The sequence below is a fragment of the Macrobrachium nipponense genome, chromosome 31, assembly GCF_015104395.2.
Source record: "Macrobrachium nipponense isolate FS-2020 chromosome 31, ASM1510439v2, whole genome shotgun sequence".
Taxonomy (NCBI): Eukaryota; Metazoa; Arthropoda; class Malacostraca; order Decapoda; family Palaemonidae; genus Macrobrachium; species Macrobrachium nipponense.
The window spans coordinates 25,001,228-25,017,654 of NC_061093.1; the positions used below are offsets into that span (position 1 = coordinate 25,001,228).

General features: G+C 34.1%; 1 protein-coding gene across 1 annotated transcript in view; it reads right to left on the minus strand.

Moving 5' to 3' along the window:
• The window catches only part of LOC135206696 (MAM and LDL-receptor class A domain-containing protein 2-like), a 267,118-nt gene that overhangs the window by 33,230 nt on the left and 217,461 nt on the right, over window positions 1–16,427 (minus strand). The gene's annotated exons all lie outside the window — the stretch shown is intronic.

The window sequence follows — 16,427 nt, forward strand, 5'->3', positions numbered from 1 at the left end:
ATCAGTGAAAGAATACTTGATCTCGATTCCAGTCTTTGCTTTTTAAATTGATGTGACATTTTAATGTAAAAACTTGGACTTACGTGTATATATATATATGTGTGTGTGTGTATGTGTGTGTATATAAATATATATAGTATATGTATAATATATATATATATATTATATATATATATATATATATATATATATATATATATATGTACATATACAAACGTTAAGCTAACAAAATTTCACTTAATACCCAAACCACCCTTTTGGGGGCATAATATTTGTCAATATACGTATATATCATATAATAATATTATATATATATATATATATATATATATATATATGATAAATATATATCTATATATATATATATATATATATATATAATATATATATATATATATATATATATATTCGTATATATGATTATATATATACATATATACACATACATACACACACACACACACACACACACACATATATATATAATATATATATATTATATATAGATATATATATGATATATATTATTTTGTGTTCTTTTTTTGTGTGTGTGTGTGTGTGTGTGTGTGTGTGTGTGTGTGATGTTTTTTTTTTGAAATGTGTTGTGAGTGTATTCTGATAGCATAATTAATTTTCTTCTCAATCTGTACAGATTATTCTCATAAATTTTTCCTGAATAATATATTCCGCGTAACAATGAACTCGGGATATGTAAAGGCGTCGTTATTTATATGTTTGTTTTGAGACTCATATAAAAGTCTCTCGGAAGGATAATATTTCTGAGGAATATGGGGTTGCCAAGAAGATGGAAAGTCACGCTTGCTAAATTATTTGGTATCTCCTTGCCATACGTTTGCTCCGTTTTACCCTCATGTATAATACAGAATTGCATATATATTTGTGTGTATGTATGTATGTATGTATGTATGTATGTATGTATGTATGTATGTATGTATGTATGTATGTATATTATATATATATATATATATATATATATATATATATATATATAGATAATGTATTTGCATTAGTTACATAATGCATATATATATATATATATATATATATATATATATATATATATATATATATATATATATATATATATATATATATATACACGTGTGTGTGCTTGTTCCTAGTTTAATGTTTTTATCTCAACATTCATCTTACTTTTTCTCTTACTGAGATTTGGCAGTACATATTTTAACAGTAAGTTGAGTGATACCTTTACAAAATATTGCGCTGTGAATACGTAATTTTGGTATTATTACCAGTCATCGATATTAACAACAATGAGTAAAGTGAAAAGTTATTTTATTATTTCACTCAGCTAAACTAGTTACACTTAACTCATTAGTAAGTAAAAGAAATACCGTTGCCCTGGACCTGGAATAAATTTCTGAAGATATAGTGATTAACGTAACCAGTATTCTGAAGGGAGATGTCATATTTACTGTAAGGAGGCGCTTAGCTATATCCAGAAATGGCACATAATATCTAGAGAGTCACTGCCTTTCCAACATTTTGAACACATGACGCGGAGAATCTCGTAGCGTTCAGGTATCACGATTTTCGCTTACTCGTGGAGTAAGTCTACAAATTACTTTGTTGTTGTTGTTGTTGTTGTTGTAATTATTGTTGTTGTTCTTGTTGGGGGGGAGTTTTAGGAAAGGCCTGTGGAAGAGCCTAAATAGGTCTGAAAATGTGTTTCGCGTTGAGTTAAAGATTCAGGAATATTAGGATAGGATATTTATTATTTATTTATTGAAATGAAAATGTAAAAAATAAATAATGTGCATGTTAAACAGTGCACAAAAATTATTTCTGATAAAATATAGCGTATTTGTTTTCATTTTCATGGGTGAAACAATGTTCTATTTGACTGCAGATTTTAGCACATTTTAATTTACGTTAAAAGTGAGGAATATAAGTTTTACACCTTATGCGTGAGGGTAAAACCTTGCACGCGTCCCGAGTAAGCTGGAGGTCATATCACGCCTTGTTATACAACCCGTTACTGGCCAAGTCCTCATAACTAGAGAATGGCTCCGTGATGAAACTGTAGCCGAGTCTATGGAAAACGGGACGACGATTCCCCACGTAACTTTGTAGTTCCTCTTTCCGATGATAAAGTTGCGTTACAGCCCGAGCGACCATAGCAGGAAAGGTTAGGCCCTCAGCTTTCGAGACAATAAACTTTCCCCGATGTTATGTCGTCAAGCCTACAATGACAATGGGTAATGGGAGGAGGAACTTGGTGACCAAAGCTGATAGAACAGCTTTGTTAGGCGGTCGGAAGGGATTGGTCTTTCAGGTGAATTCTTCCGGTCGCCTGCGACAGGTTTTTGCTTTGTTTTTATTTTCTAAGTTTCTCAATTTGCGTTAAATCTTTTTTTTGATATTAGATTATTATTATTATTATTCTTATTATTATTATATTAATTATTATTATCATTTTATTACTATTATTATTATTATTATTATTATTATTATTATTATTATTATTATTATTATTATTATTATTATTATTATTATTATTATTATTATTATTATAAAAAGCTGAGATGTAATTGTTTCCATGATTTCCAGAGAGACGATTCAAAGAAATCTATTTCTTTTAATTTGTTACTCGGTTAGAAGATCAGGTTTTAGCGTTTTAAAGTTAATATATTTTTTCAATACATTTTCTTATTTCATGGAAAGTTCCGCATTCCGCGTTGTATTGTAGAGATTTATTATGATGAAACACATAGTTCGAGGTATCTTTATTACCTAGCAGTGAGAAACAAATTTAGGTCCCTGTCAAGGTATGTTATGATGAATACCTATCTATATAACCATATATATATATATATATATATATATATATATATATATATATATATATATATATATATATATATATATATATATATATATATATATAGAAGAATCATAGGGGTAGCAGACCCGACCAACATCCAGGTTGAAGAGGTAAAGGCATGTCTTTCACAAGTATCGTTTATTACACCGACGTTTCACATCACATGATGCATCCTCAAGGCTGGAATTATATATTAAGAATACTAAAATCATCACTCACTCATAAAAAATCTAAAAAAGCACAACAGATATTTGACATTTACAAATACAAATTAAAACGAGAACTTGAAAGGATCACCTACCAAGGTAAGAGTTAAAAAGTGACTAAAAAGGCAGAGAAAATTAACATAAGAAGATGACTAAACAGAACGTGGAGAGTAAACAACAGGCAGTTATGGTAAAAACAGTTGCGTGGAACAGGCAGTTATGTTAAAAACAGTTGTGTGGACGACGATTGGGTATTTAGTGTTGGTACTTGGTCTTAATAAGAAGGGACTCCCATCAAGGTGTCAGCTTTAGGACAGGATGCAGATTGTCCAATCCCGAATTATCTAATATTCGGAATCACTCTCAGATTTGTGGTGCCGCGCTTGGACATCAATAATTTTAAGATTATTGGATCAGCAAGTAGAGACGACGAGTTGATGGTGCTGGAGTCCCTTCTTATTAAGACCAATGTACCAACACTAAATACCCAATCGTCGTCCACACAACTGTTTTTAGCATAACTGCCTGTTCCACGCAACTGTTTTTACCATAACTGCCTGTTTGTTTACTCTCCACGTTCTGTTTAGTCATCTTCTTATTTTTAATTTTCTCTGCCTTTTTAGTCACTTTTTAACTCTTACCTTGGTAGGTGATCCTTTCAAGTTCGTCGTTTTAATTTGTATTTGTAAATGTCAAATATCTGTGTGCTTTTTTAGATTTTTTATGAGTGAGTGTGATTTTAGTATTCTTAATATATAATTTCCAGCCTTGAGGATGCATCATGTGATGTGAAACGTCGGTGTAATAAACGATACTTGTGAAAGACATGCCTTTACCTCTTCAACCTGGATATATATATATATATATATATATATATATATTATATATATATATATATATATATATATATATATATGAAATATATGAAAGACACACAGAGAGAGAGAGAGAGAGAGAGAGAGAGAGAGAGAGAGAGAGAGAGAAACTTTAATCCCATCCCTAGATAACATTAATCTTTTTGGAAAAAAGTTTTCGGTTTATCAAATTCGAATTATGAAAGGATTTTATGCCAGAATTACAGTAACAGCACTGTCATCATATTCATTGATTATCTGATCTTAAATGTGGCATTGTTCGATCATTTCCTGTGCAGCATTTTTCATCAAATATTCCCCCAAATAACTTTCCGAATAATGTTATAAACCAAAATCCACATTTGATACAAAATTACCTAATAATGCGTCAGATATTTTAAAAAACGAAAATATTTCGTACTTGGCCCTTAATATATATAAACCTCTAAAACCAAGGGAGTACCAACATCTCATCTTGTGACGGAAAATTCTATGATCAGCATTGTATGTAAACAGAATATCCTCCTGAATTATTACAGGAATAGTAATTGTATGTTTCGAGGTCTACGAATATTCTGAATATTATATGAAGACCCATAAAATATTTGAGCTCATTAATCAGAATTATGAATTAAGAGTTTTAGCCATGGAAACACTAAGATACTTGGGGGTGTATTTCGAGAGTATGTTTTGTGGGGGAGGGGGTGGAGGTCAATTTGCGTTTGTTGGATAGGGCTCCGAAGGCACATATATCAACCTTGGAGTCACCCAGGAAGACATCATGAAGTCTCAACTTCAGTTTATTTTATTTTCTACAAACCACTTATATTCGTTAATATATTGGTTACATTAACCACTAATATTCGTTAATTTTCGTCCTATTCTTAATCATTGTTCTGCGTAACATCATTAGATATTTATACTCTCTAATCTTACAGCTTTTTCCTGTTCACGTGTAGCTTCTTGTATACACATCCATTCTCATTTGAGCCTCCTTACAGACTAGGCTTTAAATGGAGCTGTTTAAAGCATTATAAGAAAGATAATAAAAATTAACTTATCCTTTTTCTCATATCCAATTATTGAACTTGACTTTTTATTGCTCGGAAGAACAACGGTGAACCGAATAAAAATCATTACAGTAAAAATTAACTAGCAAAAGTTTTCGCACTGCAAATCTGGGAATTCCATTTTAAATTTGCGCAAGTGGTTAAAACCTGATATTTATACCTGTTAAAGCCTCTAATCATGGAGGATTAAAACTTTAAAGACATTTAAAAGGAAAGAGACTAGAGAATTTTTAAAAACAATTCTACCAGAATGTCAATGATACGATTCATACAGTCATTTAAATATTAATTCTCTCTAAGAGACATTGGTCTTAATCTATCAATTATTTGTTCCATAGCAGGGAGAGAAAAAAAAGTTGTCATTTATGAAGTGAAAGAAAATGCGTTTGCAATTCAGTCAAAAAATTCAGAGCAATTCCCTCAAAAGTTTCTCCAGTTAGCAATAACAGTAAGTTAAAACCATTAACTCTCATCATCTCAAAGGTACGGCAACACAACTCATGGCATCTGATCCAACGCCACCGAGAGAGAAAATGGAAATCAGGTCGAGAGAGAGAAAGAAGTTAGAAGATAAAAGTCATTCCGAACCAAACGAGGAGGAAAACTCGGGTGGCTTGTTCCGCCGAAAGAGCCGAGGGAATTATGACCGCTTCAGCCTGTTCATCGTCTATTAGAGTGAAAGCCTCCGCCCCTCCTCGTCTTGTTTCGCGCACTTTTCCTTCCCCCTCTCCTCTCCGCAGTCCACATTCCTCAACTAAAAATTAGAAGACGAAAGATATGCAAGGAGTCATTGCGAAAAGAATTTAGCAAAGGAGTTTGAAAGGCAGTGAACCAATTTAACTTTTCTCATAAGACGTCTTTACAGCAGGCACACGAGGAACGGGGTCGTGGGGGGTTGGGAGGGTGGGAGGGAGGGATAGATAAGGAAGGGGGAGGGAGGAGAGGAGAATCGTCTGGGGGAGGCGGTTATGATGGAAAATTGGCCTCTTTCTGAAGACGACGAATGAGAAGAAAAAGGAATTTGTTATTTAATATATCTCTTAGTTGGTGCATTCCTGGTCTTCGGTTCCAAGCGCAGCGTCTTCACTTGGAAAGCCTTAGCTTTCACGTACATTGTAATTTTTTATGCACATATATATATATATTATATATATATATATATATATATATATATATATATATAGTATATACATATATATATATTATATGGATATATATATATATATATATATATATATATATATATATATATATATATATAATATATAATGTAATTCACTTCCTCCTGTGCAGGGATAATGTAAGACTGCTTCCCTAACAGATTAGTGTTTCTGCAACACTACAGTTATGATAAATTTTAGATTCACAAGTATGCACCTCATTCATTAAGCTAATTTTTGCTTATTTGGTTAATAATTCTCATGGAGAGATTACATGTGCAATAAATAATTTAGGAAAATGGCGTAGACGCTTCACAAGACATTCGTAGGAATTCTCTGAACGTGAAATAAGTATATACAGGATCAACCGCAACCGCTATTAATTCTGCTAATGGGCTAAAATGTATACAAACATACATACATACATAAATATATATATGTGTGTTTGTCCTCGAATACATTAGTTCTACAAATTACGCGATAGATAACATTATCCAGTTAAAAAGAATAGCAAAATACATTAATTGATCTTCATTACATATCCCTACCTCAACGAATCGAATCGACACCCATTTCTAAAGGCACATGACGCACTTTCATGTCAAGCAAATGAACCGGGCGCATATACGAAATCAAAGACATCCATAAGTGAAAAAGCAATGGAAAGTCGTCCTAATTGAACCATCAAAGGTTGATATTATCCATAAAATGAAATGGGTTTAGGGTGGGTGGTCCCGTGGCAGGCAATTTTGACCTTAACGAACACCTCCATCTCTAATGATCTGTAAAAGGCTTTTCGAGAAGAGAGAGAGAGAGAGAGAGAGAAGCCCTTGGCTAAGACCCAGCCTGGGTCTCTAAGTCTTGAGCCTCTTTGATAAGTTTTAGATCATCACCCTTTTCGTAATCCCCTTTACGTTAAGTTCCGTCTACCTCCTCCGGCCCTACCTAACCACACCTCTCTCTCTCTCTCTCTCTCTCTTCTTCTTCTTCTTTTCTTCTTCTTCTTCTTCTTCTTCTTCAAATGACTTATGAATTCTTATCGTTCCTGTATTGGTTAATTTATAACTCTTGAAAAAAAAACATAAAAAAAAACTTTATTTTCTAGTTCTGAGCCATGTAATTATTTTCTATTCAGGTTAGCAATCTCATTTCGCTTAAAAATAAAAAGCTGTTGTTATCTTAAGTCATTCAGTCAAGTGAAAAAAAAAAGTAAACTAGAATGAGCCGAGCGAGAAATTAATTTGTACAGAGACAGTAGATAGCTTATTGCAAACATAACATTCCTTATTCAATGAAGCAAGGTAACGCTTAAAAGCCACTAGGATATAAAATTGAAATAATATCTCAATGAAGAGTAGGCTATATAGATAAAATTTATATTAAAAGCAATTACAGGACTATTCAAAAATTTATTTTTAAAGCTGATGCATATAAAATATCATTTTGTAATTGAAAGATGTGCTCTGCTCCCAAAAGGCTAATTGTTACCTCTTTGCCAAGATATTTGTTTCGGAGCTTCAATATTTGGTAACAAGGGGCGTTTTCACTTTCTTCACTGTGTGGTAACCAAGGTCTTCCTCATTTGCCGCAACGTGGTTCAAATGTAGACGTCCTCTAAATGTTTGGAATTCATGAATTAATATTTATAGGTCTAGTGATCTCTGCTGACGACATGTTCAAGGTGGATTTGTGTTATTTTACCAGAGGTTCAACCCACTGAGCTTGGAAGGAAACACCATCATTTTTGTCTCTCTTGAATTTCGCCACCAGGTAGCCAAAGTAGCTATAAAATAACCCCTCCCGGATATTTGATGCAATGATTCTTAGTCCTGGACGGATTCAAAAGCCAACAAATACTGGGGACTTGATCATTTTCAGATTACGCTTGAATATACTTGAATAGTCGTTGTTTTATCATATTCGAACCACTTGTCAATTTGAGGAAAATAAAAAGATTCGTATATCAATTCGAATAATATTTCTGAATGTCTGTTACCTGATTTACGTTAAGTGAACGAAATATTCATTGTGATATTTCTTGCATTTAATCAAAGACCTAAAACACTGCCACACAACATGTTCTAAATCAATTCCCACATGAGCAACATGAAGATACTTTTTATTGCTTTTGGTTAAAGTAGTTACAAATCACAGCAAGTCTGAGAAGTCAAGAAATGAAGAACTAGACAGCGTGCTGGCCTTTCAACGGGAATTTCAATAACTAAATATCTACTCTGATATCGTGACCTGTATATGCATTTGTAAACTGAAGCCTGATTTTTTAGGTCTTGCTGACTGTAAATGTCACAAATTAATGGGCTTCAATCATTATTTAAAGGATAAAAAGTGAGAGTTCAATTTTAAATCATCGAAAGTCAAGAAAATCGGGAGACAAAGTCTTTCCCAGAGACAAAATGAATGTCATTATGTTCAAAACATGTTTTGTAAATCCATATTAACATCCATTCCTTTATAAAAAAACGCTTAAAATTACTGACAAGTTGGAAAATCAGCTAAAATTTCCATGAAAGGAAACATTTGTTAATCATTTCTAATTTGGTTCTGCTTTTCGTATAAAGTCAAAATCTCTGAGATTACCTGGAGGTAAGAAGAATTATTTTGGAGTCTGCAGCTGACGATGTTTTGTGGAAAAACATTAATTTATTCCATTCTCGTTGAAGATTAAAGAGGCACTCAAGTCCCATTAGCCCATTAGGACGGAAGAACTATCGTCTTAGCACATTAATGATGTCACATTAATGTCACATTAATGAGGGAGCGATGATGATCGAAAGCCGCAGTATATTTGATAATAAATCGAGTAATTACTCCAAGATAAAAGCTGATAATGTAAATATATGAATTAGATATTTAAGATATTACTTAAAAGTGAATTCATCTTAATGACTGTCTTATGGAAAAATACCGATGACGTATCATTATTTTTTAAAATGATTTTCACGCATGTTCCGTTCATTATAATATCAGCAATGCAAATAATAAGAAAAATACAATAAACTATTGGGTAAAATTAACAGACGCATTCATTCTTATCATTAAGGAAATGAAATAGTGTCTTTTCCGAAAACTAAAATCTGTAAGAAATGGATAAAGACGACCTTTTTGCGATACAATTTCTCCATACCGATTTGAGATCGAGGCGTATCAGTGGTTGCGGGTTTAGCAGAAACCTACTTTATATTCTAGAAAAATCTTACAATGGCCTAAGTACGAATTGCCCACGGCAAAGAACGATATTGACCGAAGGATTTACAGATATATATTAAATGAGCAAAGAACTGAGACCATTAGGCTACTAGGTCAGCTTAATCTGGCAACAGCATCAGTTCACCTGTTGGAATTCTCACAATGAAACTATTATTAGTGTGCTTGATGGTCAAAGCTCGTTAGCTGGTTTGTTTTGATTAAGTTGGCCTTAAGGCAGCACGTGTTCTTGTGGCTATCTGCTTTATTTCTTTCTTTTTTATTTAAGGTAGATGTGATCGTCATTTTAAAGGATGCTACTATAAAGTTTACAACTATACTCGTAAAACAAAATCCTTTCGTATGACTCATAGCATCAGTAATTTCTCTACAAGTTTATTATTTCAAAAACTTGCTATAAAAGGAAAGGAAATGTCAGTTTTTCTTATAATTTTCCGCTAAAATCGATCCTTGTATAATTTCAACTAATGCTCTTAAGATGTTCAAATTGCAAACTAGTTCCAGGTCTAGACTGTGTTTCCGAGATATTTTTGAAAACGGTTTTGAAGAATATTCAGTTTGCTTTTATTAACATCCACAATCATGCTAAGTAGAAGAAATCTTTTTCAAACGCCAGTGAAATAAGTAAATATATATATGTTTATATATATATATTATATATATATATATATATCTATATTATATATATATTTTATATATATATATATATAATATGTAATATATATATATATATATTATATATATATATATATATATATAATCATGTAAAGAGAAAATCCTCCGTATATTCTTGTATCTGTAAAACATTTCGCCAAACAGACTCCTTAAGTTATGATTTCATCGAAAAAAGAAAAAATGAAGCACAAAATCGCCCTTTTACCTGGATGGTAACCCTGAGGCTGGAATTGGTAATTTAGAACATGAAAGTATAATGTGATCAAATAGAATTCCCAACACAATCTCTTTTGTATTTCATATGAGCAATGCAATTTGCTTCAAACAAGGTCCGTGAGGTTAAGAAATACTGTGCTTTAGCAAGGTGTAGCGAAAATGGTGCAAAATCTTTCCTTATGTGTTTTTACTTTTTCTTTCTTTTTTTTTTTTTGGGGGGGAGGACATTTACCTATTTTCACAGAATTTAAAGTTGAATAAAAAAAAAAAAGACAATGCGTATTTGCAAGTTGCGTTCTATAATTTTAATTTCTAACAGACATAAATCCCTCATCTGACAAAAATATAGTGTTCCATCCATGGCTTTGATAAGTTCTAATGAATACAGTAATTAACTCATTCGGATAATGACAGTCGTTTATCATTACATAGCTAATGAAATTATAAGTAATTCATTGCATAGACAACGAGATAATGAGTTATTCCCTTCGGTAAGTTCAAGGTAAATTTCAGCAGTTCTTGGCTAAATGAATATAATGACTATGCAAGATATAATTACTAGCAGAACACAGGAAAAATGGACATAATAATGTGACCTGGGTATGCAGGAAAATTGAAAGACGTTGTCTATAAAAATAAAACTACGTAGGGATAAGAAGTTTGATTTGACAGGGAAAACCGTGAAACTATAGAATTGTGGTGTAATAAAAAATTTGATAAATTCAGTGACTAACAAAGAACAGGTAGAAGAATGATGAGGCCAATATTATGAGAAATTAGTTATTCAAAAAAAGTAGGAATCGACTATTTTCTGACTGATGTAGCTATTTCTTTGTATTTTTGGCAATCCATGTTAAGGCAAACTACTCTAAATTGCACATACCTTACCTATACATCAACCAACTATGAGATGTACATTGGGAAAGCAAGATTTTAGATAAGAAATGAGACTAAAGATCTTTTTAATACATAGATGTGTACAAACAAGTCAAAAAGATAAACATTTGTAGTAATAGAAGAATCCAGAGATGTGTAATGAAAAGGATTAAGGAGCTACTTGGTTGAGGGCAAATTTTAGCACAACAAAGGAAGCTTGTGTCAGAATGAGGTGATTATTTCAGTAAATGTGGAATATATTTTAATATATATAATATATATAATATATATATATATATATATATATATATATATTTATGTGTGTGTGTGTGTGTGTGTGCGCGCGCGCATGTGTGTGTGAATAGAGCAAAGAAAGAAGTCATGACGAAAATGAAGATTAAGGACGTTTGAGGAATATGAAATGGAATTTTGAAAGCGTAAAAGGTTGAAAGAAAATGGTGTAAAAAGTATAAAGAAAAATGAAAATGGTGTTAGGAGTATAATGAAAATTACGTAATGAGTATTATGTGTTGTTATGGATAGTAGAAGGTAAATAATTGGATAGATATACAGACAAAGAAGCCCGTGTATATATCATAACTGTCAAAAGAAACAGCATAGACAGGGAGAGACTGACAGTATTTGCAAACGAAAATGGTACAAAAGGCTTAGCAAAGAAAAAAGGAAGCGAAATATATGGACGAGACAAAAACGGAACTCTTATCAGGGGGCCGAGTTCCCTCGAGGGTTAAGGCTTCATGCAGATTATATCAGACGAAAAGATTGACACCTGCGGCGCTTTCACGCCCCTCTGCTCCTTGGGGCTCCCGGCAATCTCCACAGAGACACAGGACAGGATTTTGACGATAGTGATTTAGTTTTGTTTTTAATCTTAGAGAGGGATGCAATCTTGAAGCGAGAGAGAGAGAGAGAGAGAGAGAGAGAGAGAGAGAGAGAGAGAAGAATAATAATTCAATTTTTTTCAGCTTCAAATCAATCTTCCTTTCTTTTTTGACCTCCAGCCGTAGTGGTGATCAATATTTCGCTTATTATAAATCCGAAGACCTATTTATACCGAACCATTTCTAAATCAACTCTTAAAACATCTCCCACTTACCTTTAGTCATTACTCCGATAAAAATTTGGTGTGGAAATTTCCGATGTATTCCCCCGTGATTCGAAGCAAGTTCTGTGAAACCCTTGTTTCATCTCATCCCCTCTCCTGTTAGTGCAAAAACACTATCGGCTAAAATTCACCCTTCAAATATAACAAGGCCAGAGGTGGGGCTCTAGGGGATTGATTTATTGGAATTTTCTTGGCGTTGCATCATTATTCCGAGAGGGAATTGCGATGCTATAACACTTAAGGCTGTTTCGAAGAAGTGATTGAACTCGGATCGGGAAGACCTTCGGTGTTTTGCCAGGAATTATATTCGATATTCTCTTTTATTCAATGAATGAAGTTTATAGCGATTGAAGTTTGAAATTAAAGCCGAATTCATACCATTTTCTAAATCTAATCCGTCCATGAATCAATATTCACTTTTTTCTCTCTTTTTTTCCTTTTGGAACGCACCATATTTCTTTTAAAAAAATGGATGTTAATTTCTCATAAAAATTGTGCCGTTCTTTAAAGTTCATTTATCCACTCTTGAACAAACAAAGCTTAACGCCGACTGAAAAACGAAGATGTTTATATTCTTTTATATCACAAACGCTAGATCCTTCAGAAAGGCCCTAGCTTCACTCCCCCACCCCCTAAAAAAACGGGGTAATTACTGAAACGTTCTGGTATATCTCTATACATCAAGCACTTTCATAGCTGGGAAAAAATAGCTAAATTCCTTGACTTTTACATTGCAAGTGACGCCCTTTGAATCAAAGGCTCAGAATGTGACAATAAACACGACTACGCCGTGATTCAATATCAGCAATATTAGGATATGACCCCAAGGAAATACATGAGGATTTAGTCTCATACCCTTGGAGGGCAGATTTTCTTATTCTTCCATTAAGAAATGGGCTCCTGAGTTCAAACATTTAGGAATAGGTCAATTGACGACCTCCTAGCTGGGACGTAATAAAATTTAATTACCTAAGGACAGGTTTAGTCGCCTTTCATTGCATCATTTTAGATGACAAGTATTAACAGATAGGTGCAACCATAGGAATCATTGCTAGTTCAGAGTCTGCTATGTACACCAATATCATGGGGAAGACATAGTGGTCAGAGCTCGGAGACCATTTAAATTCGTTTCCAGGCGGATCCAGAAGATTTCTGAAAGAAACTAGTAGTTTTCGAGATGGACTACCTATAAATAATGCGGAATGCCACACTTTGTGATGAAACAGTTTATAAGACTCATTCATGCTGAAACGCATAAAAAAATACTAATTTTACATGTGTTTGCTTCAAAACAATGTAGTTGTCCACACAATGCAGTTCCCATCAGTAATTCAGATCCCTTACTCTCCCGACCTGACCCTGTTTGACCCCGGTTTCTGAACCCAAAACCAATCTGCATTGTCACCATTTGGCAGCAATGATGATGCCGCCCACGTTGCAGAGAAATATTTGGCTATCCATAATACAGCCTTCCTTCAAAACGAGATAGCACTGTCTGCATCTCAGTAGAAACCCCATCACTGAAATTCGTAAGATACGCTAGAAATCGTAGATTCAAGGTCAAGGTCTCTGCCAATGTTTTTAAAATAGATACCAAATAATGAGCGTCATTTGTTTAGTGCATTTTTTCCATTTGAATAGTAGGCTGTGAATGCCCATAGTCGTTTTCATGAAATACGAATCAGCTGTCATTGATAATAAGTAAAATCAAAGTTATCAGATCCAGATTTAGATCCAGACTGTAATCCTTTTTCATTTCGTCACAGCAAGTCCTTTCCAACAAAATCTGTCAAAATCTGTTCATTAGTGTTCACATATCCTTCCTAACGAGCAAAGCGAAAGACGGCCAAACGAACCGAAACCTCTGTGATTGAGATGGATTGGGAGAGAATGGCAGGGAGAAATTACGTATTATTCCTTTCCACATGACGCTGTTCTTATCCAAATAAGTAGTCAAGTTTTCTCATCTTATTTTCTTCTATTACATTTGGGATTTTATTTTGCCCTAACTTCCCTCATTCTCATATCCCATACCATGAAACTATCTGAAAATGTATAATAATAATGAAAAAAGTGTATCCCAATATGACACTGCAGTTATGGCTTGATTAATAATAATAATAATAATAATAATAATAATAATAATAATAATAATAATAATAATAATAAACTTACAAGCTCTGGAATAAGACTAGCAGAGGTTAATATCAGGAGAGGGATCTTCCAGGGCGACTCACTGTCCCCACTACTCTTCGTAGTAGCCATGATTCCCATGACAAAAGTACTACAGAAGATGGATGCCGGGTACCAACTCAAGAAAAGAGGCAACAAAATCAACCATCTGATGTTCATGGACGACATCAAGCTGTATGGTAAGAGCATCAAGGAAATAGATACCCTAATCCAGACTGTAAGGATTGTATCTGGGGACATCAGGATGGAGTTTGGAATAGAAAAATGCGCCTTTAGTCAACATACAAAAAGGCAAAGTAACAAAAGAAATAACGAGGAACTGAAAGGGCTACCAGATGGGATAAGCTACCAAATGGGAGCAACATCAAACACATAGATGAGACAGGATACAAATACCTGGGAATAATGGAAGGAGGAGATATAAAACACCAAGAGATGAAGGACACGATCAGGAAAGAATATATGCAGAGACTGAAGGCGATACTCAAGTCAAAACTCAACGCCGGAAATATGATAAAAGCCATAAACACATGGGCAGTGCCAGTAATCAGATACAGCGCAGGAATAGTGGAATGGACGAAGGCAGAACTCCGCAGCATAGATCAGAAAACCAGGAAACAAATGACAATACACAAAGCACTACACCCAAGAGCAAATACGGACAGACTATACATAACACGAAAGGAAGGAGGGAGAGGACTACTAAGTATAGAGGACTGTGTCAACATCGAAAACAGAGCACTGGGGCAATATCTGAAAACCAGTGAAGACGAGTGGCTAAAGAGTGCATGGGAAGAAGGACTAATAAAAGTAGACGAAGACCCAGAAATATACAGAGGACAGGAGAAAGACAGAAAGAACAGAGGACTGTGGGCACAACAAACCAATGCACAGACAATACATGAGACAGACTAAAGAACTAGCCAGCGATGACAATTGGCAATGGCTACAGAGGGGAGAGCTAAAGAAGGAAACTGAAGGAATGATAACAGCGGCACAAGATCAGGCCCTAAGAACCAGATATGTTCAAAGTATGATAGACGGAAATAACATCTCTCCCATATGTAGGAAGTGCAATACGAAAAATGAAACCATAAACCACATAGCAAGTGAATGCCCGGCACTTGCACAGAACCAGTACAAAAAGAGGCATGATTCAGTGGCAAAAGCCCTCCACTGGAGCCTGTGCAAGAAACATCAGCTACCTTGCAGTAATAAGTGGTACGAGCACCAACCTGAAGGAGTGATAGAAAACGATCAGGCAAAGATCCTCTGGGACTATGGTATCAGAACGGATAGGGTGATACGTGCAAACAGACCAGACGTGACGTTGATTGACAAAGTCAAGAAGAAAGTATCACTCATTGATGTCGCAATACCATGGGACACCAGAGTTGAAGAGAAAGAGAGGGAAAAAATGGATAAGTATCAAGATCTGAAAATAGAAATAAGAAGGATATGGGATATGCCAGTGGAAATCGTACCCATAATCATAGGAGCACTAGGCACGATCCCAAGATCCCTGAAAAGGAATCTGGAAAAACTAGAGGCCGAAGTAGCTCCGGGCCTCATGCAGAAGAGTGTGATCCTAGAAACGGCACACATAGTAAGAAAAGTGATGGACTCCTAAGGAGGCAGGATGCAACCTGGAACCCCACACTATAAATACCACCCAGTCGAATTGGAGGACTGTGATAGAGCAAAAAAAAAAAAAAAAATAAATAAATAAAATAATAATAATAATTAAGTAGATCGTTTCTTAACTATTAGAAAGGATGGCTGCGTCATTCTAGTTTATTTTATATTGGGTCTTCTTACTTTTCTTTATATTTCTTATCTCTTCTGTCTGGATAATGATTGATTAATGTTCATGGCTTTGTGAAGAGAAATATATTGGTGGCCTGTATCCAGCTCTCTTTAGCCTCTATAAAAGAACAGGTAATGGAATGTGGGTTTCTAT